This window comes from Argentina anserina, chromosome 2, assembly GCF_933775445.1.
Source record: "Argentina anserina chromosome 2, drPotAnse1.1, whole genome shotgun sequence".
Taxonomy (NCBI): domain Eukaryota; kingdom Viridiplantae; phylum Streptophyta; class Magnoliopsida; order Rosales; family Rosaceae; genus Argentina; species Argentina anserina.
In genome coordinates, this window is record NC_065873.1 from 8055260 (window position 1) to 8079460 (window position 24201).

The following is a 24201-nucleotide window of genomic DNA, read 5'->3' on the forward strand; positions in this document are numbered from 1 at the left end:
TTCAGACCAAAGATAAAAGGAAAAACCCAAAAAAGCAATAAATGAGTCTTCAACCATGGATATCTATTTATAAGGTTCAGAATTCAAACGAAGAGAAAAGAAGCTCTGAAGCTCATGTCGATCTCGGGACTCACCTGGCCCCGACCTCCGCCACTGCATGTGTCATTTTGGGTCAAAGAACCACTGCATGCCCGTATAGTAAATTCTCTGTCATTTCTTATGTCAATGATACGAGTGTCGTCAGAAAACCATTGCATGCACGCCACCAGCCAAGCATGCAATAGCCAAAAGCCTTATAAGCATACGTTAGTGCCAAACCCTTCTCCACAGAACCTTAGCAGAGAGCTCGATTACAACAAAACTGGGGCACATATTTGTGGAAGGAAAGATAGAGGCACAGAAGGAGTTTGACGGCAAGGTGTTTCCCAAGACACTGAATCCTCCTCCGGAGGGGATCAGCGATGGCGTGGATGAGCTGGTGGAGATGGTGAAGAAAGAGAGAGACTGGCTGCATAAGACTCTCGAGGAACAAGCTGCCATTCTGTTCAAGGGTTTCGGATTGAAGAGCGCGGAGGGGTTCGATCGTGTGGTTGAGGCGTTTGGATGGGAACGCATGAATCGCCGAGTAGCGGCGCCTTTGCCGAGCCCGAGGTACTTGGTGACAGGGAGAGTTTATGCTCCTACCAATCGCCGGCCTGTTACTGAACCTATCGCCTTCCATCACGAGATGGCTTTTGTAAGTTAATTACTGACTTAATTTCCATCAATTACTACTAAAATTTCCAGAACTTAATCGCTAGCTTATTCGACTTGTCTATTATACTTACCATGAAAAGCCTACTTAAGCAACCTGATGAAAGGTGCGCCACCTTGTACGTGCTTCGTACGTTTAAATTCTTTGTTAATAAGTACACGCCGACTGACCGATACTGATCAATGCTCTTGTAATATAGATTAGTACGTGAAGCCTAAACTAAGGTGTAATGTGATCAAGTTAATGCTGTTTGCACTACCAAAAGTCAATTTACTGTCGCAAAATACCAACGGTGACGGCTTTGCGTCGGCAAATCAACCGTCGCTAAAATAGGGGATGCAATTGCTCGATGCCACGGTTTTTCACGTCACCATCTTCTTTGGCATCGGTTATGTGTCGGGAAACTGCCGTCACTACTATGGCGACGGCCCAGAGCAACGGTTTTTGCCGTCAGTGAATTTTTTTCTTTGCCGCCCCTTTATTTATAAAATTTTCCCGCCAATTTCAAATTTTAATTTCCTAATTTTTGGGTTTGATATTTGTGACAGCTATTTGCGGTCTCCATGGTTCAATTTACTGGGGATCCCATATCAGATTTGAAGACTACCAACTTGCAATTCACCAAATCTAATTTTCATTCCAATCAACCAACATTACACAACCAACAATGCAGAACACACAATGAAATCAACCAACATCAATTTATATAAACCACACAGAGTTCCACATTCTAAACAATCAAAATAGGATGATAAGTGTTGACAAGTTCACAATTTGAAAGATGTTGAACCAAAGTACCAAAACAAAGAAAACAATGTACATACCCTAAACCATAAATAAAAAAAAGCATAATAAAACCAAATTTAAGTCTCTTGACTTGCTACTTCTTCTTGGACAGTTCATTTAGCGCTCCGTCTTCCGTGGAAATTGGTTTCTCATCGGATGTTAAGAGATGAGCTCCATCTCCAACAGACTCTCTTCGATGACCACTTGTAGCATCAGCCTGTGCATAAAACACATATTAAGTACAACTCCACTGAAGGTAAATCACCAAAGCTGAAAATTTTAATATCCTAGTATTGATGGTAACTTAAAAGACAACTCCAGATACAATGCAGGTCAAACACGCAATAAATCTAACTTTTAGAAAATACAAACTAAAGATGAAATCAATATCTAAAAAGCTATGCAATGACACATTATTAACCACATCAAAACTAACCTACAAATAATATAAACAGTGACTTAGAATATAATCAAATTATTAGGCATCCATTTACCAAACTTGGAAAGCTGAGGATAGAAGTTCAAATTCTAAACTCTAGCCAAAGTTCAATTCTTATAAGCCAAAACTTAACTTCAGCCAACAAAAACCCAAATTTTCAGATGACATTCTAAATAATTCAGACTAACCTTCACATGTGACTTTGCGCTTCTCCCATCATTGCTCTCAAAAAATATGAGACGAGCATTCAGTTGATCATATTTTATTTCAAATTGCCTTGACAATTTTTCAGGGACGTGTTTAGTCACTTTTTCAGTTACCTCTTCAGTGACTTTCTGAGTTACCTCTTCAGTGTTCTTCTGTATGAGGTCTGTTGTGCTAGTAGGTGCTGATGGGTTACATGGATACACCAAACTACGAGGGACACTTTTCGCCGGCAGGCGTATTCCCGTTACCATTGAAACTGTGGTGAGGAAACCCTACTCTGTCTGTCGGCGATAACTATATCATCAGCTCCTCTATTTGATGTCGATTCATCCACACTTCCAAAAATAAAGATCTTTTTTAAGACCCATAATACATTTCACAGGCTTTAAGTGTGGTGAGCAGATATATGCATAACCCAGGGGATCATCAATTCGAGAAGGCATTACTCGATCTTTGGCCAGGAATATCGAATACCGCTAAGCTAGGAATATTAAACGACTGCTACAGGCACCAGAGCACGTGAAAGAGGCACACTGGGCGAGCGACACAGACAAGATGCTGAATGCTGGCAGTACCCATGACCATCAGGTCCAATTACAGGCAGTAACCATGGCCATCAGGTCCAATTACTTTATGGAATATTTTGTCTTTTACAACTGTAAGCTGTCGATGGTCCTCAAGTTCCTTACTTAAGAGGTTTTTGTAGTCATTCTACATGAATTTTACAAATTAATTAGCTCAGCAACAACAACAAAGACCACACACTTAAAAGAATAATAATAATAATATTGAATAATACAACAAGAAGCTGCTACAAACTTACAATGGCCTCAACAACAACAGGGTCCTTTTGGTCACGTGCTTTTATCCAGACACTCCTTTCATCGATAGGTTGTCCACCTTGTTCCATCTACCAAGTACAACAAGTAATAAACCATACAACAAGTAATAGAAACTTGTATATAGCATATATTAAAATATAAGGTACAAATACATACATCATATCTTATTTGGGCGAAAGATTTTCGACCAATGACATGAAGTGGTCCATGCTGCTCTCGATTGCTAGAGTTCTGCATTGCTATCGCCTACAAAAATTAGCAATTAAAAATCAACACGAGATAGTCAACAATTTAATTCCATGAAAGGCAATGTCATCAACTTATGTTGGATTTCATCTCATCCATATGTTGACTAAGAAAAACTGAATGCAACTTTTCTGTTAACTTGAAAAGTCCAATTAATATACTATTTTAATCAACTTTTCATCTTGTACTCCTTCATATTTATATTCAATGATGATTTTCCTTCTCTTAACACCTCCTTATCGTTCTCATGCTCACCAACAAGTACAAAATTGCTAAATCTGGAGACAACTACATCTAATTATGTGCTGGTCAAATTAAGAGTGTAAGAAAAAAAGCAAGCCAGGTGCAATCTATGGAGTACATTTGGGTGTAATATTATCCTAGGATAAAGTTTTGGGTTTCTAATGGCAAAGTATTTAAATGACATTATAATTCTACATTTCCATCATCACTGCGCCAATATGCAACAAGCACATGCCATTGTTCTGGTACAATGTGTGGAGGAACCTTTGAAGAGAGCTCTGGATCATCTTGGCTGTTCTCAAAATATTTTTCCTTTGTTTTTCCCTTGTGATCCTTCCACAAATGGTTGCAAATTTTCAGGCACACAACTTTGAAACCTTCGGGAACATCTAACAAATTTCTCTACAAGTTGTAAACAACAATGAATCACTTACAATCAGTACAACACATGCATAAGACATTTAGCAATGAAATTCTCACCTTAACCTCTAATCATATTTCCTCTTTGGTTGAATCATCAACAACCTTCCAATCCAGATAAGTTAGTGAGACCCTCTGTCCATCACATACCATTATACCCAATTGAGACTTCAACTGTGAGGCTCTATCTCCAATAGGTTGGAATTTATCATTAAAAATAACTTGAATTTTAACTTCAGTGTTCCACTCCAGCACACCCTTATTGTGCCCTCTAATGACATTCTCTTGTCGTTCATCTTCAACCAAAGTTGTAAATATTAATTATACAACATGTAGAAATAGCTAAGTATTGAAAAAAAAATCATAGAGTTGCAGCAACACATACCTGTTTCTGGAAAAGGTTGTGTTACAAGAGAAGGTTGGGGTTGTGGTGGGGGAGGGGGAGGAGGAGGAGGAGACGGTAAGGTGACTGGTGAAGGAGATGGATGGTGAGACATAGTGGATGTCTGCGAGGAGGAACCATTGTGGCCAACAGCTGAACCACTTGAACGTAGGAACTCGGACATGGAGCGCGGTCTACCAGGTCCAACCTTCATTCTCTTCATGATCACCTATAAGGCAAATATAAGTCAGCCACAAATTCACAAAGTAGACCAACATAAACAATTACCAAGTAGAACATAAACAAAGAAGCACCAACATTAACATTGAAACACTAATAATTAAGAAAATTAAAGGCTAATAAAGAAGCACAAGTGACAACCAACAAATATATATTTATGATCATATAATCACTACCAAAATACACAAGTTATACAAAACCTAAAAACATGCTCTGATCTTTAACTGAATTCCACCCTATCAAATAAAATTGTTATGACCATCTAACTGATTCATACTATCAGTGTTCACATGGGAGTACTCCTTTGACTCCACCTCCCTAACATTAAGCCACCCTTGTCCTGAGGGGTCTGGATTATACCACACTTGTTGTGCTTGAGATTTCAAGATAAAAGGCTCATCCCCGACCCGGTCATTTTGGTATAGTAATCTCTAGAAGTTAAAGGGATCCAACTTCACCTCGGTCGAAGGATGTGCCCACTCACACCTGAACAACACATACTTAATATCTATAGAGTATGTAATCCTATAATATCTATTAATGTCCCATAGTACGGTACATAATCTCCTTCTAAATACACACCACAATTTTGCCTCGTACATTTGTTGTCTACACTTTTAACATGGAAAAAGTAACCGTTAGCAGTGTATGAGGTCAGCCTGGCTGCTGAAGGAGAAGGAGGGTTAGACAAACCCACAATTTCTTCGGATAAGGACACATCCCCGGCCTGTTGCAAACTTTGAACCTGTTATATATAGTTAAAATGAGTAGCTACATATCTAAAATTGTTACATAAGTGAACTTAGTACACATAAACCTTGGAGCTGAATACTCACATGAGCCTTAAACCATTTCGAAAACTTATTAAAATGAGTTAATGCCACCGACTTCTCATTTGCATTAGGATTTTCATTTTTAATGGCTGCGAGATGTTTCCCGCACAATACAGAATTGAAAACAAGTTATGAAGGATCCAACAACACATATACTCATCAATTTACTCAGTAAGTATGCTTTAGTATATGAAAAACAAATATGTGTTGCTATTAAATAACTTACTTAAGATATGGTGTGACTGCATCAATATGAAACAAGACCCATCGATGAATTTGTGTCAGAGTTACTTCTGTGAGAATGAAGCCCTTTCCTTTCTTGTCATCATCATGTTTCCTTCTTGAAGGTCTGTTTAACTTGCTCTACACATCTTTGAGATATTGAGCGCAGAAGCTCATGCATTCTATCAAATACCCTTTTGCTATCGATGCTTCCGGACATGCATATTGTCTTACGTAAATCTTCAAAGTAAGCAAGAACCTCTTTATAGGGTACATCCAACGAATCTGCACAGCTCCACTGATTAAAGCTTCCCTAACCAGATGTATCGGCAAATGCTCCATAATGTCAAAAAATGATGGTGGAAATATTTTTTCAAGATCACAAAGAGTTACAATGATGCGAGATCGCACCTCTTCCAAATCAACAACACAATTAACTTTGGAGCACAACACTTTGAAGAACTTTCCTAAATCAATCAGCCCTGAAACCACGTTCTTTGGTAAGGAACTCCGTACACATAATGGAATCAGTTGTTGTAGAAACATATGATGGTCATGGCCTTTAAGCTCTCCAATGGAACAATCCTTCAAATTAACCATCCGTGCAATACTTGAACAAGAACCATCCAACATTCTTGACTCGGATACGCTTAACAGGAACTTATCTTTCCCATCATTGTCCATCTCAAATTTAGCTCTCTCAAAGTACTCGGCACCAGACTCCCTCTCCTTCACATGGTATTCCTTTCTAATTCCCACGTCTTGAAGGTCACGTCGAGAAGTTAAATTGTCCTTAGTTCTGCCTTTAACTCCAATTATTGTATAGATGACATTTTCAACCATATTCTTCACACATGCATTGCATCTATACTATGTTGTAGCAGATTGTCTTCCCAATAAGGAAGCTCGTATCATATGCTTTTTTTCTTCTAATTGTGCTTTTTTTTTTCGATGGATCTTTTTCTACTTTCTCAGGTCCCATCTTATGTCTTATGATCATGTCTTCCTTTTTATACTGGGTAAGCACTCCATTGGACTGAAGTTGTGAGAGATGCTGAGCTCCAGTCATCCTAGGAGGAGGTCCTGCAAATTCTCGTCCATCATAGATTGACTTTGCATCTCTCCGGTACTTGTGATTGTAGGGTAAGAACCTCCTACTGTTCACATAAGACCACTTGTGCTCAAACTTCAACCATTTTGACCCTAGACTTGTGTTGCAATTCAGGCATCCATATTCACCTCTGGTACTCTATCCCGATAAATTAGCATATGCAGGGAAGTCATTGATACTCCAAAGCAATGCAGCATGCATTTGAAACATTTGATTGGTTGAAGCATTAAAAGTTTCTACCCCCTCTTCCCACAGTTCCTTTAGTTCTTAACTAGTGGCTCCAAATACACATCTATCTTATCATCAGGCCCTTTTTGTCCATCAATGAGCACCGAAAGATATATATATGGCTGCTTCAAGATATACATTGGTGGTAAGTTGTATGGAACTAGTACAACATGCAAAGTACTATGGTTAGGTTCTGAGTCCCAAATGGATTAAATCCATCAGAGGCAATTCCTAGTCGTACATTCCTAATATCAGCTGCAAAACTTGGGTGTTTAGAGTCAAGATGCTTCCAGGCAGGAGAGTCTGTAGGATGCCTAAACACACCATCATCCACACGCTTCACACCATGCCATTTCATGAGGGTTGCTGAGTCTGCTGTTGCAAAAAGCCTCTCCAATCTTGGTTTCAGCAGAAAGTATCTTGTTTGCTTTGCAGCTCTTCGTGTCCCAGATTCAGAACTTCCACTTCTTTTCCTCCATCGAGATGCATTGCATATTTAACACGATCAAGGCTTGCATCTTCATTTCTAAACAGCATACAACTATTAGGGCAAGCATCCACTGTTTTATATGTGAATCCTAAATCATCCACTAACTTCTCAGCTTGATAATAAGATTTAGGAAGGTTAACACCTTCTAGCATAGTCTCGGCAAATATCTCTAGCAACTCTTTGAAAGAGTTATCTGTCCATCCATGTAAGCTCTTTGCTTGTAAAATGCGAACATCAATGGACAAGGCAGTGTGCTTATTAGAACCAGGATCTAGAGATAGGTTTGCACCTTGCATCAACTTCAAAAACTACTTAGTAGACTTAGTTGGCCCAGGAGTAGCACCCTCACTTTCTCCAATACCATTCTCACCTTCTGGTGTATATTTGATGTTCCTATAGTATCTTGAACCAATCTAGTCATCTCCACATCCATATAACCATCTGATTCCTGAAGGACTTCATCCATTTGCACTTGTTCCTCAAACTGATCAATCATTTCACCATGTCTTGTCCACATCTTATACCTCACCCAAAATCCATTATCCCGAAGATGCTCCCTCACAACTACTCTTCCAAAAAACTGCCTATTTTGACATTTTCTATAGGGGCAATATATGCTAGAACCAACATCCTTGTTGGCATATGCAAAGTCTAAAAATTCATCTAACTTCGCAAAATATGGCCTATAACATCTACTTCCTCAATCAATCATGACTTGTCTAAAGGCATTCTAATGTAGTGTTGGTTACACCTATATGAAGGCAGTAAACAAAAAGCTGACCAATAAAGATATAGCTGATTAATTTCCAAAATCAAATCCAGTTCTAACAAGTAGATATATATATAACATTCAAATACAGTTTCAACAAAATATGCATCATTTACTCAAATAACTATGATTGCACCAAATTAATTTGCAACAAGTAGATATAGCATTTGAATTAACACACATTACAAATTAAGACACCAAATTCTAAATTCTACATAGCACAACAAAATCATACACTATTGCAATTACATCAATTGTAAGTATAAATGAAGACGTACCAACAATTAGTTTGAGTTTCTTTTGATGTCGCTGCGCTGAGAGTTCTCTTGTTAGAAGGACAATCGATCGCACTTGGCGCAGAACAACCTAACGGTGGACATTCACATTGAGGTCTCGCATGGGAGTTGATCCAATTAATGTACTAACAGCAAAGCAAAACAAAATTCTCAGCTTTTCTTGGCTCTACCCAGAAAATGAAAGTACTCTCGCAAATCAGAACCAGCATCATCCATTCTCTAACAATTTTAAACCAACCATTAATCTAAGATAAATTAACAACTAAAACAAAATAGCAGTGGAACTAATATAAGTAAAATACAATTTAATCACAGTTACATAAGTTCTGGTTTAACTAAACTTAATTAACAAAAAAATAATCCCAGAAAAGTGGAACCATGAATCTTAAACAAAACTTTAATCCCAACAAACTAAAACTTAATTAATCTAAGTAAACGTTGAAACACAATGGAAAATTGAAACCCATCTGGGAATCAATTTCTAATTAAAACCCTTGTAAGTTTTAATCACTATAGACCACCTAAATGAATTGAACACATAAAATAAACACAGAAAAAAACAAACAAACAAACGAGAGAGAGAGAGAGAGAGAGAGAGAGAGAGAGAGAGAGAGAGAGAGAGAGAGAGAGAGAGAGAGAGAGAGAGAGAGAGAGAGAGAGAGAGAGAGAGAGAGAGACCTCGTTAAACTCTAACCCAGCTAAGGGAGAGAGAAATGAGGAAATGATGTCAAACCCAGACTCATGACCATATTTATCCTAAGAAGTCTTTAAATAAAAGCTCAATGAATGATTAATAAAGTCAACTTAACTTTGATCTTGTAGTCCTAACTCTAATTTCAATGACATCTTTGTTTTAAGGAACTGTATTTTTGACATAATAAACTATTTCCACTAAAGGGTTCATACTACATGATCAACATCTGATATAAGTCGTGCTACATGGTTGGCAAATAATTACACAAGTGCTAAAAAAACAAAAGGAAGCAAGTCTCCCACAGATCTGTCATATTACTACAAAGTCATAAATATGGTTAATCAAGATCTCTGGATAATGAAAGTCAGCACCTCTATTAGAATCCTTCATATTGACTTGTACACTAAACATACCATAAAAATTCATTTAACTTAATTCTAACTTCTTTACATAGACATACAAATGTTGAATCTGATCACATACATAGCACACAGTTGAAGGTTCATTAGTTTAAGTGTTCAATAGTTGCCGAAATCAAAGTAAAAAACTATAAAATCCCAAAGAAATTGCCAGTTCCATTAGCAAACTTGTTATTCTTCTCATTTTGTTAAACAAACAAAATAGCTTTTCTGTCTACTCTGTGCGGTTTGGATCCTATCTCGAATGATTGAGATCTTCTCTGTGGTTTCTTGAACCATCTCTTGGCCCATTAATGCTTCATCACCAACTTCGGCCCAACAAATAGGTGAGCGACACGGTATACCATAAAGAGCCTCATAAGGTGCCATGCCGATGCTAGAATGGTAACTGTTGTTGTAGGCAAACTCAATCAACCTCAAGTGATCCTCCCAGCTTCCTTTAAAATCCAGCATACAAGCTCTCAACATATCCTTCATCACCTGATTCACCCTTTCTGTTTGTCCATCAGTCTGAGGATGAAAAGCAATACTCATATCCAAGGTAGTACCCATAGCCTTCTGCAAACCACCCCAGAATTTCGATGTTAAACGTGCATCTCGATCAGAAACAATAGAAACTGAAGCCCATGAAGTCTCACTATTTCATCCACATATAGTTTTCCTAGCACGTCCACTGAGTACTTCATTGACACGGAAGAAAATGTGCCGACTTTGTCAATCGATCAACAATCACCCATATGACATCATGACCCTTCTTGGACATAGGCAGTCCAGTCACAAATTCCATAGATATTTGTTCCCACTTCCAATGAGGAATAGTCAATGGCTTCAACATGCCAGCTAGTCGTTGATGTTCTGCTTTTACTTGCTGACACTTAAGACACTTCGATACAAATTCAGCTACATCTTTCTTCATCCCGTTCCACCAGAATTGCCTACATAGGTCCTTGTACATCTTGGTGTTCCCTAGATGAAGAGTATAACGAGATCGATGTATCGTACGAATGACCTCCTCCTTGAGGTCATTACAATCTGGGACATACAATCTTGCCCCAAACCTCAACCCTCGATCGGGTCCAACTCTCTTCTCGGAAGGACATTCATCAAGCGTATCTACTACAAGGTCTACCAACTTAGCTTGTGAGAATTTATCTTGTGCCTGACCCTGTATGACCCTTGAAATTAATGTAGGTTGCACAATGACACTACCAAGAAAGACCTTTAGTTCTCCTCCCGATGGTACCAAGTCAAACTCTGATGCAGTTTTGAGCATAAACCATTCTTGAACCATAAGAGAAGCTATTACACCCCTCGGTTTCCTACTCAAGGCATCGGCCACCACATTTGCTTTCCCAGGGTGATACTCCAATGTGAAGTCATAATCCTTGAGGAGTTCCATCCATCTCCTCTGCCTCATATTCAATTCTTTCTGTGAGAATATATACTTCAAACTCTTATGATCAGAAAAGAGTTGAAATTTCTCACCATACAAGTAATGTTTCCAAATCTTCAGGGCAAAAACAACTGTTGCGAGCTCTAGATCATGAGTGGGGTAGTTCTTCTCATGGATCTTTAACTGTCTATAGCCATATGCACCAACTCCTCCATGCTGCATCAACACATAACCTAAGCCTTGGAGCGAGGCATCACTATAAATGACATAACCGCCCCCACTAGAAGGAATCGTCAACACTGGAGCTATGGTCAAACTGGTCTTTAGTTTTTTGAATGCCTCCTCACATGCTTTTGTCCACACAAACGGAGCTTCTTTCGTGGTCAACTTGGTCAATGACGATGCAATATTAGAAAACCCTTCGATAAATCTCTTGTAGTAACCTACCAAACCAAGGAAACTACAAATCTCTGTAGGGTTCTTTGGACAACTCCAACTCTTTATTGCCTCTAATTTTGACGGGTCCACTAGTACTCCATCTTTTGAGACGACATGACCGAGGAACTTGACCTCTTCTTTCCAGAACTCATACTTCTCGAGTTTGGCGTACAATCTTGCTTCCTTCAAGGTCTGCAACACCGTTCTCAGATGCACCACATACTCTTCTTGTGACCTTGAGTATATCAGAATGCCATCCACAAACACCACAACAAACTCATCCAAGTACGAGCTAAAGACTTGGTTCATCAAACTCATAAAGACAGCTGGTGCATTTGTTAGACCAAAGGACATGACCACAAACTCATAGTGCCCATACCGGGTCCTGAAGGCTGTCTTTAATATATCTTCTTCCTTCACCCTGAGCTGATGGTAACCGGATCTCAAATCAATCTTAGAGAACATCGTAGCTCCTTTAAGCTGATCGAACAAATCATCAATCCTAGGCAAGGGATACCTATTCTTGATGGTCACCTTGTTCAATTCCCTGTAGTCCACACATAACTGCAAAGAACCATCTTTCTTTTTCACGAACAGAACCGGTGCTCCCCAAGGTGAACCGCTAGGTCTAATGAACCCTTGGTCCAATAGTTCATCGATCTACACCTTCAACTCCTTTAGTTCGTTTTGTCCCATTCTATAAGGCGCCTTTGACACAGGTGCCGTACCAGGTACCACATCAATGCAGAAATCTACAACTCTTCGAGGAGGTAACCCTGGTATCTCTTGGAATACCTCCCTATACTCATATACTACCACAATGTCTGCAATAGTTACTTTCTGATCTACCAATTCCACATGTGTCAAAAAACTCATGTTCTCATGGCATTATCTGACTTGAGGCAACGATAACAAAATATTGGCTCCCCGGGTCTATGAAAGGACACTACTATGTCAAAACAATCAATCACCGCGTGATGCGGCCTCAACCAATTAATCCCTACGATTACATCATAGGTGTGGTCCGGAATCACAATCAAAGAAGCAGAGAACTCTCTACTTCCAATCACAATAGGACAAGCCTTGTATATCTGTCTCCAAGTCGAGGGACACTCCAAGAGGTGAAGTGACACATAAGGAGTTTCCAAGAGGTGTAGGAATCAGTCCTAGCATCTCCACTACCGAACTAGCAATAAATGAATGTGATGCTCCGCTATCAAACAATACTCTAGCAAGGTAGTCAAAAATAGATAAAGTACATTCCACTCCTGTGTCTCGCTGACCCACTACAAACACCCTAGCTTGGCCTGCTGGTAACTGTCTCTGATGACGTTCCTGTCTACCGTGAGGGGGTCGGGTACAGTGTCTAGCCATATGTCTCACTTGCCCGCACCTGTAGCAGCTTGCTCTCATTGGTTTCAGACATGTTGTGGCCTAGTGTCCCATTTCGTTGCAAACGAAACACCTCACCGATGCCAACGGTTAACAGGTGCAGTCCTGAAAGATGGAGATGCTGCCTTAGCCGGAATCTAATAGTAGGGTCTTGGCCTCTTCCATGATCCACCCTTCGGCCCTGAGTGCCCGCTACCTGAACTGATTGCATTGCCTTTTCCTTTAGCATCTCTATCTCCCACATCTCCTCCGCGAGACTTATTTGCCTGCTCTAAATTCATGGCACTCTCATACATCCACTCCTTGGTAGACAGACAAAGCGCTGATATGATGGTCTTGTATTCTTGTTTAAGCCCCCGTAGAAACTTCTGGGCTAAGGAGGTCACACCCATTGGCTTGACATACCGGTACAACTGTGAAAAACGAGCCTCATACTCCCTGACAGTCATATCCCCCTGTGCTAGCTCAAGGAACTCAAGCTCTAAATTCTCCTGCACTGTAGCTGGAAAGTACTTCTCTCGGAAGAGTGCCGTGAAACCATCCTAGGTCAAGGCAGACACATCTACTGTCCGCCTCGTACTCTTCCACCAATCTAGTACATCATCTTTCAGAAAGAATGTGGCTATCATCCTCTTCTCTATCTCAGAGCACTCTATCTTCCTGTGCTGCCGCCTCCTCATAAAGGTTCTCCACATTGGGGACTCGGCCTCTGGCCCTACTTCGGCCTCGACATCTCGCCCATCCTCGGCCATGTGCACAGCCCTTCTCCAAATTCATCACCTTGAAACATTTAAACACTTAGTCAATACATGTGAAGTCTTGAATCTGAACAAAATAGATCCAACATATATTAACATGAAATTTCAGAAGAAGGTGAATCATTGAAGTAAAGTCACAATACTCCCTAGAAGACTAAACCTTAAGGTGTGGCTCCTAACACTCTCGCGTACCTGGCGACATATCAATACTGAGGAGCATGTGATGGGGGCCTGCTGCAGTCGGGTCATCGCTCCCGGATGATATTGATAATCTCCAAATACACACTTAGGCTCTGATACCAACTATCACGACCCCAAAATTTTGAGTATGAAATTCACATTTCGAAGTCATGAAAAACTATAAAACAATCTCAAGAAAATCGAAATCATTTATGAGTTCAAATACAACTCAGTCAAACCGATTATTACAAACCAAATTTATAATTCAACATTATATCAAATAGAAATCTAAAAATCCTCACAAATCCTCACCACAAGATAGAAATAAACAACTTCAAGTCTCCAGAGTTGTCCGTCGATTTCCGCTAATCCACACCTGCGGAATTATCCCCTACACCATCGAATAGGTGCACCAGGATTGTAAACACAAACCCGGTAAGCTTTGCAGCTCGTATGAGTAACACAACAAATACAACTCGCATAAAAATATATACGAAAATCCACAATCATCAATTATAAATACACACATGACTCACTAGACGGCCCATCTGGTTGTCTAATAATGTGAAAATATATGTGCTCATGAGAAATTGGGCAACCCCTTTGTTTACCCAAATATATTTATAATACGGGTACTCATGAGCGCTGGGACACCTCTGTTACCCCTCATGTAGTACGCCGCCGACATTGGACAACCACATGTTACCCAATATCAAAATATAGGTACTCATAAGCCGATAACCCATCTGTTATCTCATATGCAGTACCCCGGCAGACAGACTAGAGCTCTAACTGTATCGTAACTTTCGCCCGGGCAAGGCTAGGTTCCAACATGCCAACACATCCGAAGACTGGTCCGAAGACATAAACACGTCCGAAGACAAGAAACACGTCCGAAGACAAAGACGTTTTAACAAAACTCAATGTTAAAACCACATACAATACTCATCACATTATATTGTACAAATCGAATCAATATCCTCAATAAATAAATCTCAACACCAAATGAACTTATTCTCAACAGAGATTACGACAGTACATAATATAGCAAATCATATATAAGTACCTATTTACCATTTATACACATACGCAATCCACTATATCATATATATATATAATGGTTCATTCTTTATAAATTAGCATATTCCTGAATCTCCACAAGGGTAGATTCGTAATTGTGAGATTTTACTCTCCTTATAATCTTGAGCGAAATTTCCATGATTCTGAAAGTGAATCCTTTATGTGATGTGTCGATCACCTAAAAATAGATAGAAGTGGATTTAGAATCGTTACGTAAAACCATAAATGCTGAAATAATAATAATATTTTACTGTTAAGCAAATTTCTGTTTTTTTACGAAATTACTGTTCACAAGTTACTATTGACGTATTAATGTACAAATACACATTAAATACGTATTCCTGTATGAGTACATACTATTTACGTACTTTAGTATGTCCAAGTACTATTCAATTGTACATACTGTCTCTGTAAATAATAATTACGATTTACCCTTCCGAAATTACTTTTACATTTATTGTACGTAATTTACATTTTCAATTACCATACAGAAAATAAATTCATATTTACCGTACGTAAATCAATTTTACATTTACCGCACATAAAAATAAATTTTACAAAATTACTGTTTTGAATTCACTGTTCACGTGCCACCGCATGTGGCGGCGCGTGGGGTACACGCTTCACTCACTATGGCAACGCATGGGGCCCACACGCCGACTCGCCACCACCGCCCCAAATCTCTTCCTTTCTTCCCCCTCTACCTCCTACTGCCTCCGGCCGCCTCCATGCCCCCGTCACTCCCCCTCACGCGCCGGCTAAGGCGCCGGTTCCTGCTATTCCTCCTCCTTCTCTGATCTCCTCAAATCTCCATCAAATCAACCCAAAATTGATCCACAACCATCACAACCATCAAATTGACTACATCCTTACCTAGATCGGAGCTATGAACTCAGAAATGGCGCCAGAAATGATCGAATCGCCAGCGAGCTCTTCGCAGGAACTTCGTTCGTCGATGCGGCTCCTCGGCGGCATGATCTTGCTCGGAGGAGGATGGAGTCGGACTAGCGAGGGCCTAGGGGCCGGCGGTGAGGGCCACGTTTCCCGGAGGAGGGAGGTCGGGGTGCGATTTGCAGAGAGAGGCGAGTGGAGAAGAGGGTTTCCGAAAATGGAAACCCTACTTCTGAAAAGTTTCCTTTTATACCCACTTCCAAAATCGGAAACTAACTTCCGCCGTTAATAACTTTCACGTATGACGTCCGATTAGATCGCGTGACATGCGCACGAATTTGTATCGACGAGCTCTACATCTTTCGTGAAGGAAGTTTTCATAAACGAGCAACGGAGTAAAAGTTGATTCTCACGTCGCGGAAACATAACGTTTTTCTAATTGTAAGTTCCGATAACGTTCCCGTTTTCGATTTCTGATGTCGCAAAGCGAAACAGACACATTTAATGAATTTCACAACTTTATAAATTTTAAAACAATCTAATAAATTGTCTCGAAAACTCGGGTCATTACAAAGATTGAGGGACAGAAGGAGTTTGGGGGCAAGGTGTTTCCCAAGACACTGAACCCTCCTCCGGAGATGATCACTGACGGCGTGAATGAGCTGGTGGAGATGGTGAAGAGGGAGAGAGAGTGGCTGCACCAGACTCTCGAGGATCATTCTGCCATTATGTTCAAGGGTTTCGGGTTGAAAAGTGCGGAGGAGTTCAGCCGTGTGGTGGAGGCGTTTGGATGGGAAAACACGACTCACTACTCAGCGGCAACACGGCCGAACCTGAGGCATTTGGTGGCAGGGAGAGTTTATGCTCCGCTTATTGTCACGAGCTTACTCTTTTGCTATGCAACTCGTGCGGCCTTAGCAACTCCCTTATGCTAAGTCAGCCTTAAACTCGCAAACGCCCTGCTAGAACAATTGAAAGGCAAGAGAATATTTCGAAAGAGAACTTATATTGAACAAGAGAACTTACAAGTTTACTTGATAGCTTGCTTGCTAGATTGCTTGATGGATCAAATGAGAGGGGTGCCTTGCTATTTATAGGCCTCCTCATCCTACTTTACAAGTTCTAGATATTTCTAGGACTAAGTACATTGTAGAGAATTCTAGAGAACTCTACATAAGTCTATACAACTCTACATGCTTCTAAGATGATCCTTGAGTGTTCTAGAGAACTCTAGAGTGGTCTAGTTCCACTAGCCTCTCCAAGGTTCTAGAGAAATCTGGAAATGTCTCAAAGCTTCTTGAGACTTCTATCGCATTCTAGGATCTTCTATGATCTTCCAAAGTGTTCCACAATGTTCCGGATCCGTCTAGAATGCTCAAGGTAAAATTTGGCTTAAGTTGGCGGGATGTGACATTCTCCCCCACCAAATCCCGCGATGCCCTCATCGCGCTTCATTGTATTGCTGGATTTTGTCCTTGAACTGCCAAAGCGTATCCTCGGACTCCCAGCTTGCTTCCGTATCGGGTAGACCTCTCCACTTGATGAGGTACTCTTTGTAACTTGGTATGCCTCGACGTCGAATGACCCGATCTGCGAGTACTTCATCAACTTCCTTGTCAAAGTTGGTGATTACCGCCGTAGGTGCCCGATGCGATATTCCCCTCGATGGGTCTTCCTCGTCCTCATTGTATGGCTTCAACATACTCACGTGGAAGACCGGATGTATCTTTAACTTGGGCGGCAAGTTGAGTTTGTATGAAACTTTGCCTATGCGCTTGATAACTTCAAGCGGCCCTTCATACCTGCGGATAAGTCCCTTGTGCACCTTCCTAAAGGCTTTGAACTGTTGTGGCAGGAGTTTCACAAGTACAAGGTCTCCTTCCTTGAACTCGACATGCCTCCTCTTTTTGTCCGCCCACTTCTTCATCCTCTTGGCAGCCTTGTGCAATGCCGCTCGAGCTAACTCCGCTTGCTCATGCCATGACTTGGCGAACTTGAATGTGGCTGGACTCTTCCCTTCATAGTGAGTGGCAAGGGATAGAGGGGTAGTAGGCTGCTGTCCCAAAACGATCTCAAAAGGACTCTTGTTGGTGGCCTCACTTTGCTGCAGGTTGTAGGAAAACTGCGCCACATCTAAAAGCTTGGCCCAATCCTTTTGATTAGCACTCACGTAGTGCCGTAAGTATAGCTCCAAGAGAGCATTGACGCGCTCTGTTTGACCGTCGCTTTTGTGGATGGAAGCTTGTTGAAAAGTTCAAGTCTGACCCCAATATTTTGAACAGCTCCGTCCAAAATCTCCCCGTGAAGCGCGGGTCTCTGTCACTGACAATGTTCTTTGGAACTCCCCAAAGCTTGACTACATTGCGTAGGAATAGCCTTGCTGTCTCCTCCACTGTGCAGTCGGCAGATGCGGCCATGAAGGTTGCATACTTGCTAAATCTGTCCACCACCACAATGATGCTTCCAAACCCTTCGGACTTCGGCAGGGAAGTGATGAAGTCCATAGAGACACTCTCCCATGGTCTCTCCGGTATGGGTAAGGGGTCAAGCAAGCCCCCCGGCTGCTGCTGGACTACTTGGTCTTGTTGGCAAACTAGACATGTCCTCACATACTTTTCGACCCCGTCTCGCATCCTAGGCTAATAATACATGGACTTTAACAAGGAAAGTGTGCGTTTCATACCTGGGTGGCCGGCCCATTTGGAATCGTGGCATGCCTTAGTTAGCTCCCTTCGCAAGCTGCCCCACTTCGGTACGTAGATGCGGCGGCCTCTCGTGTAGAGAAGGTCGTCGTCTAGCCAAAACCTCCGAGTTTTACCTTCCTTTACTAAGGTAATGAGACTTTGTGCTTGAGGGTCTACCCTTAGTCCCTCCTTGATCTTGCTTAGCAATGGGCTAGTGACTTGAGAGATGCTTGCAAACTCCGCCTTGCGACTTAGTGCATCCGCTACCACGTTCGCCTTTCTGGGCTTGTACTCTATGGTGTAGTCGAACTCCGCCAAGAAGTCTTGCCACCTTGCTTGCTTTGGACTTAGCTTCTTTTTAGTTTGGAAGTAGCTTGTTGCTACGTTGTCGGTAATGATCACAAACTTTGTCCCAAGCAAGTAATGTCGCCACACTCGAAGGCAATGGATGATGGCAGTCATCTCTTTCTCTTGCACGGTGTAGCGCCGCTCCGTGTCATTGAGCTTCTGACTCTCATAAGCAATTGGATGTCCCTCTTGCATGAGAACTCCACCGATGGCGAAGTCGGAAGCATCGGTGTGCACTTCGTATGGCTTGGAGTGATCCGGTAGGCTAAGTACGGGCTCCTCGCATATTGCCTTCTTCAAGTCTTCAAAGGCTTCTTGACACTTTGTTGTCCATTCCCATGCCTTGTTCTTCTTGAGAAGATCGGTTAATGGTGCAGCCCTCGCCGAGTATCCCTTGATAAAGCGGCGATAATAGTTAACTAGCCCAAGAAAAGATCTTAAGTCATGTACCTTGGTGGGTGGCTCCCATTCTTGGATGAAATGCACCTTGCAATCCTCCATCATAAGCTTGCCGTCCTTGATCTTGTGCCCCAAGAACGACACCTCCGGCTTCACGAATGAGCATTTCTCCATCTTGATGTATAGCTGGTTTTACCGCAAAACCTTAAGCACTTCCCGCAAATGCTCCACATGCTCCCGCATGGTCTTGCTATACACCACTATGTCGTCCAAGTAGACGACCACAAACCGATCCAAGTAGGGGTGGAATAACTTGTTCATCAAGGTGCAAAAGGTTGCCGGTGCATTCGTTAGACCGAATGGCATGACCAAGAATTCATAAGAACCGTACCTTGTGATGCATGCAGTCTTTGGCTCATCTCCTTCCGCAATGCGCACTTGGTAGTACCCCGAACGAAGGTCTAACTTGGAAAAATATCGTGCATGGCCCAATTGATCAAAGAGATCGGCAATGAGAGGGATATGGTATTTGTTCTTTACCGTGATCTTGTTGAGCGCCCTATAGTCGATGCACATGCGAAGAGATCCGTCCTTCTTCTTTTGGAACAACACCGGGGCACCGAACGGGGCTTTCGAGGGTCTAATGAACCCCGCGTCCAAGAGCTCCTTCAATTGTCTCCTTAGCTGCGCTAACTCCGGTGGCGCCATGCGATATGCGCCCATGGCGGGTGGTTTTGTCCCTGGTTCCAACTCGATCTCGTGGTCGATCTCTCTCCTTGGGGGTAGTTTCTTGGGCAGCTCCGCAGGCGAAACATCCTTGAACTCCTCAAGAACTGCGGCTACCTCCTTGGACATGGCATCTTGCGGCCTTGGCTCCTCGTCATCAAACTCATTAAGGATGGCCAAGTAGCTTTCCTCGTCCCTCTTGATGCCTTTCTTGAATTGTAATGCCGACAACACCTTGGTGTCCTGCTTTGCCCTTCGGGTTGTTGGCACCACGCATGATCTTTCACCATCCATTATGCATAGGCTATTGGCGAATGGCACCGGGAATGCCTTGACTTGATAGTGAAATTCCAACCCCAAGACTACCTTGTAGTCATCCATCGGCACAATCGAGAAGTCTAGGTTCCCACTCCAAGCTCCTACGCTTGTCTTGACTCCTCGAGCCACTCCTTGTATTGGGCGGGCAGTGAGTTTACCGCCTTAATGGAGCCTCCTCCATTTGTTGCCTTGAGTCCAAGCTTGCGTGCCTCTTCCACGGAAATGAAGTTGTGAGTTGCCCCCGTGTCGAGCATCGCCGTTGTTGGCTTCCCACATATGGTGATGTTCGTGTAGAGCAATCATTTGGCTTGGACCTTTGGTGTCGAGCGGATTGCATTTAGCACCTGCAAAGACCCCAAGTGTGCACCTCCGTTGCCACCCTCGGCTTTACCCTCATCTTGATGACTTCCTAAGAGTGCGCTAAGCGCTCTCCTTTGTGGGCAATGCCTAGCCCAATGTGGACCATCGCATAACAAGCACTTGTTGTCATTCGGCTTGTCCCAGCTCCGCATGTCCCGTTGCTTGTCTTTATCCTTGAATCGTGCCGAGTAGCTCTCTCGGTGTGGCTCCTCCTTGCGTTGGGTTTTGTCTCCCCCACCTTTGGCATAGTTGCTCTTCTTCTCCTTGGGCTTGGTAGACTCTCTTGGACTTGAGAAATCCACTAAGCCTTCAGCCACGGAAATGGCGGAAGCAAGGTCTTGCACTCCTCGTCGCCTTAGCTCCGTCTTGGCCCATGATTGGAGACCATCCATGAAATTGAAGAGAGCATCCTTGTCGGATAGGTCGGGAATCTCAAGCACCAAGTTAGTGAATTCTCTAATGTAATCACTAATAGGCCCGGTGTGCTTGAGCCTTCGCAAGTGAGCTCTTGCCTCATTCTCGGCATTCTCGGGATAAAATTGCTTCTTGAGTTCTTTAACAAAGTCATCAAAGGTAGAGATGGTGCACATACCTCTTTCGACATCTCCTCGCCTTCTCCTCCACCATAACATGGCGGTGTCTGTGAGATAAAGAGTCGCGGTCTTTATCTTGGCATCCTCCTCCATGATGCCTACGGCCCCAAAGTATTGATCTAGCCCCCATAAGAAGTTATCTACTTCTCGAGCGTTGCGCATGCCTCCGAAGCTCTTAGGCTTTGGCACCTCGATTCGCTTGGCTTCCATATTGCTGCTGGTACTAGCCCCCGTGGCTAATGCGCGTTTGCATAGGGCAAGGTCTTCTTGCATTGCCTCCATGCGCGCAGAAACTGCTTCATCTCCTCCATGCGTGCAAGCACGCTATTGTGCTCCCTTTCTTGCACCTCACGCATCCGGGCGAGTTCCCCCATGAACTCCTCGCGAACCTTGTCAATCTCTCCCCGCAAGGACTCCTCTAGCTTGAGCATCATGCCCTTGATCGCAGTGTGGATTGCGGCGTCCTCCGCCTCCAAGTCTTCCACCTGGGCTCCCATGCCACTCACGCTCTCTTCCACTTGAGCTAGTCGTGAGTCGATTGCAGCTAACATGTCCTTCACTCGTTCCTTCTTTGGAACCGTCGGGTTGACAAGTTCTTCATGACCCTTCTCTTGCGTGTCGTCGGAAACACTACCAACAGGATTGCCATTTTTTGCCATTGTGTCGAGCTAGCCTCTTGATCGAACTTCGGCTCTGATACCAACTGTCACGAGCTTACTCTTTTGCTATGCAACTCGTGCGGCCTTAGCAACTCCCTTATGCTAAGTCAGCCTTAAACTCGCAAACGCCCTGCTAGAACAATTGAAAGGCAAGAGAATATTTCGAAAGAGAACTTATATTGAACAAGAGAACTTGATAGCTTGCTTGCTAGATTGCTTGATGGATCAAATGAGAGGGGTGCCTTGCTATTTATAGGCCTCCTCATCCTACTTTACAAGTTCTAGATATTTCTAGGACTAAGTACATTGTAGAGAATTCTAGAGAACTCTACATAAGTCTATACAACTCTACATGCTTCTAAGATGATCATTGAGTGTTCTATAGAACTCTAGAGTGGTCTAGTTCCACTAGCCTCTCCAAAGTTCTAGAAAAATCCGGAAATGTCCCAAAGCTTCTTGAGACTTCTATCGCCTTCTAGGATCTTCTATGATCTTCCAAAGTGTTCCACAATGTTCCGGATCCATCTAAAATGCTCAAGGTAAAATTTGGCTTAAGTTGGCGGGATGTGACATTATGCTCCAAATAAGACTAACAGGCCTGTTACTCAACCCGTCTCCTTCCATCACGAGATGGCTTTCGTATGTTCCTGACTTTCCTGCTCAATTACTAGTTCAATTTCCAGAATCTAATCCCTGTCTTATTCAACATGTCAATTGTTTAGCTGACATGATTACATGAGCGCCTACTCAAGGTAACTGGTACAAAGTTTGGATTCTCTAATTATTTATACACATCGACTTATAGAGATTATATATACGAAAGTCCTTAAGAACTGATGGGATATAGAGATAACCATAAATCCATAGTTCTTAAAAATAAAAAATAAAAACTTGCGTACGGTAAAAGCGCGTGAATGCCATTTTATCTTGCAAGTTATTGCATTCCATATCATTTTGTGGTTTAGATGCATGATTGATCAATTCTCATATGGTATAAACTGAAGGATGAACCAAATTTTACGTGATCGATTAATAATGCTGTTGCAGGTGAAGGAACCCTTTTGTATTGTTTGCAGCCATCTCCAGTGGCTGGAGAGACATCTATACTGCCTAGCCAGGTGTTGGTTAATCAAATGGAAGATAGAGAGAGAGAGCCTGAATTCATCTCTAAGATTACAACAACAGGATTTGTCCACAAAGTCAGTTTGGACATAAAATATGATCCTGAGGATGCTAATGGTATGAATGAGCCATGGAATTGGATATTTGAACCTAAAGATCTTGCAGAAGCTGAGAATAGGTATCAAATATAAAATGTAAATGAATCTTAATTAACTAGTAATCACAGTATTACTGAATAAGTTGAGCACAAATTGTACATATACATTATAGCTTCTGGATGGCCCTGGAAGAATCGTGGATCTATTAGCTGAAACCTATGGAAACATATATATTAACATCACCATTACGAAATGTTCCCTTCAGAGGTTGCTTACAATTGTAATAATTAACTAACTATAGGCACTTGAATATGCCTAAGGTTTATATGTTTATCACAATTGGGGTTTCTTTGATATTGTAGGGCAAGAAAAAAATTCTGTGCAGTGAGGTGAAATTTTAAGAAGATGGAACCGGAGAGCTCCTGTTAGGGCCAATGAATCCAGTAAGGACCTATGAAGGAAAGAGGGTTTGCTTCAACACAGTTCTTTGCTACGGTCCTAAAGGTTTGGACAGCACGGGCTTCACAGATGGTACCAAATTTCCAGAGTCAGCAGTGGAAACCTACAAGAAGATCTTAGAGGAGAACTGTGTGAACATCAAATGGGAGAAAGGAGACTTTGTGCTGGTAGATAATCTGCTTGCTCAACATGCTAGGCTTCCTGGAAAGCCACCCCGTCAGATTCTGGTTTCCCTTTGTAAGTGAGGTGCTGGCTGCTCTGATCAGTTTGATTACTCAACATCAATATTAACCATGTAAGCATCAATAGTAGTATAAAGCAAGAAGTTATCATTCACAAACCGGAGATCCAACCAGGGCAAAGAATCACAAACATTAACAACGAATTTACATAGATATATAAGGATTTGTGATATAAGTTTCGGATCAAAAACAGAAAATAAAACATAAACTAATGTATACATGTAATCAACCAACCAATACACAATACATCACAAAAACAAATCATCCAAGACAACGAAAATCAGATTCTAGTCCTCCTTTAAGAGTCATGCCGAGACACTATCATGAATAACTAAGGTTGAATCATGCAATTAGGGTCCTAAGCAGTACCTAAACACATAGACACTTAACACATTCAACTCTTGCCAAGCGGCATTCATTGAAATCTAACACACTCATCC

General features: G+C 41.9%; 1 pseudogene; it reads left to right on the plus strand.

Moving 5' to 3' along the window:
* Window positions 1-41: 41 nt before the first annotated feature.
* LOC126783914 (clavaminate synthase-like protein At3g21360) lies at window positions 42-23764 on the plus strand (annotated as a pseudogene).
* Window positions 23765-24201: the final 437 nt, after the last annotated feature.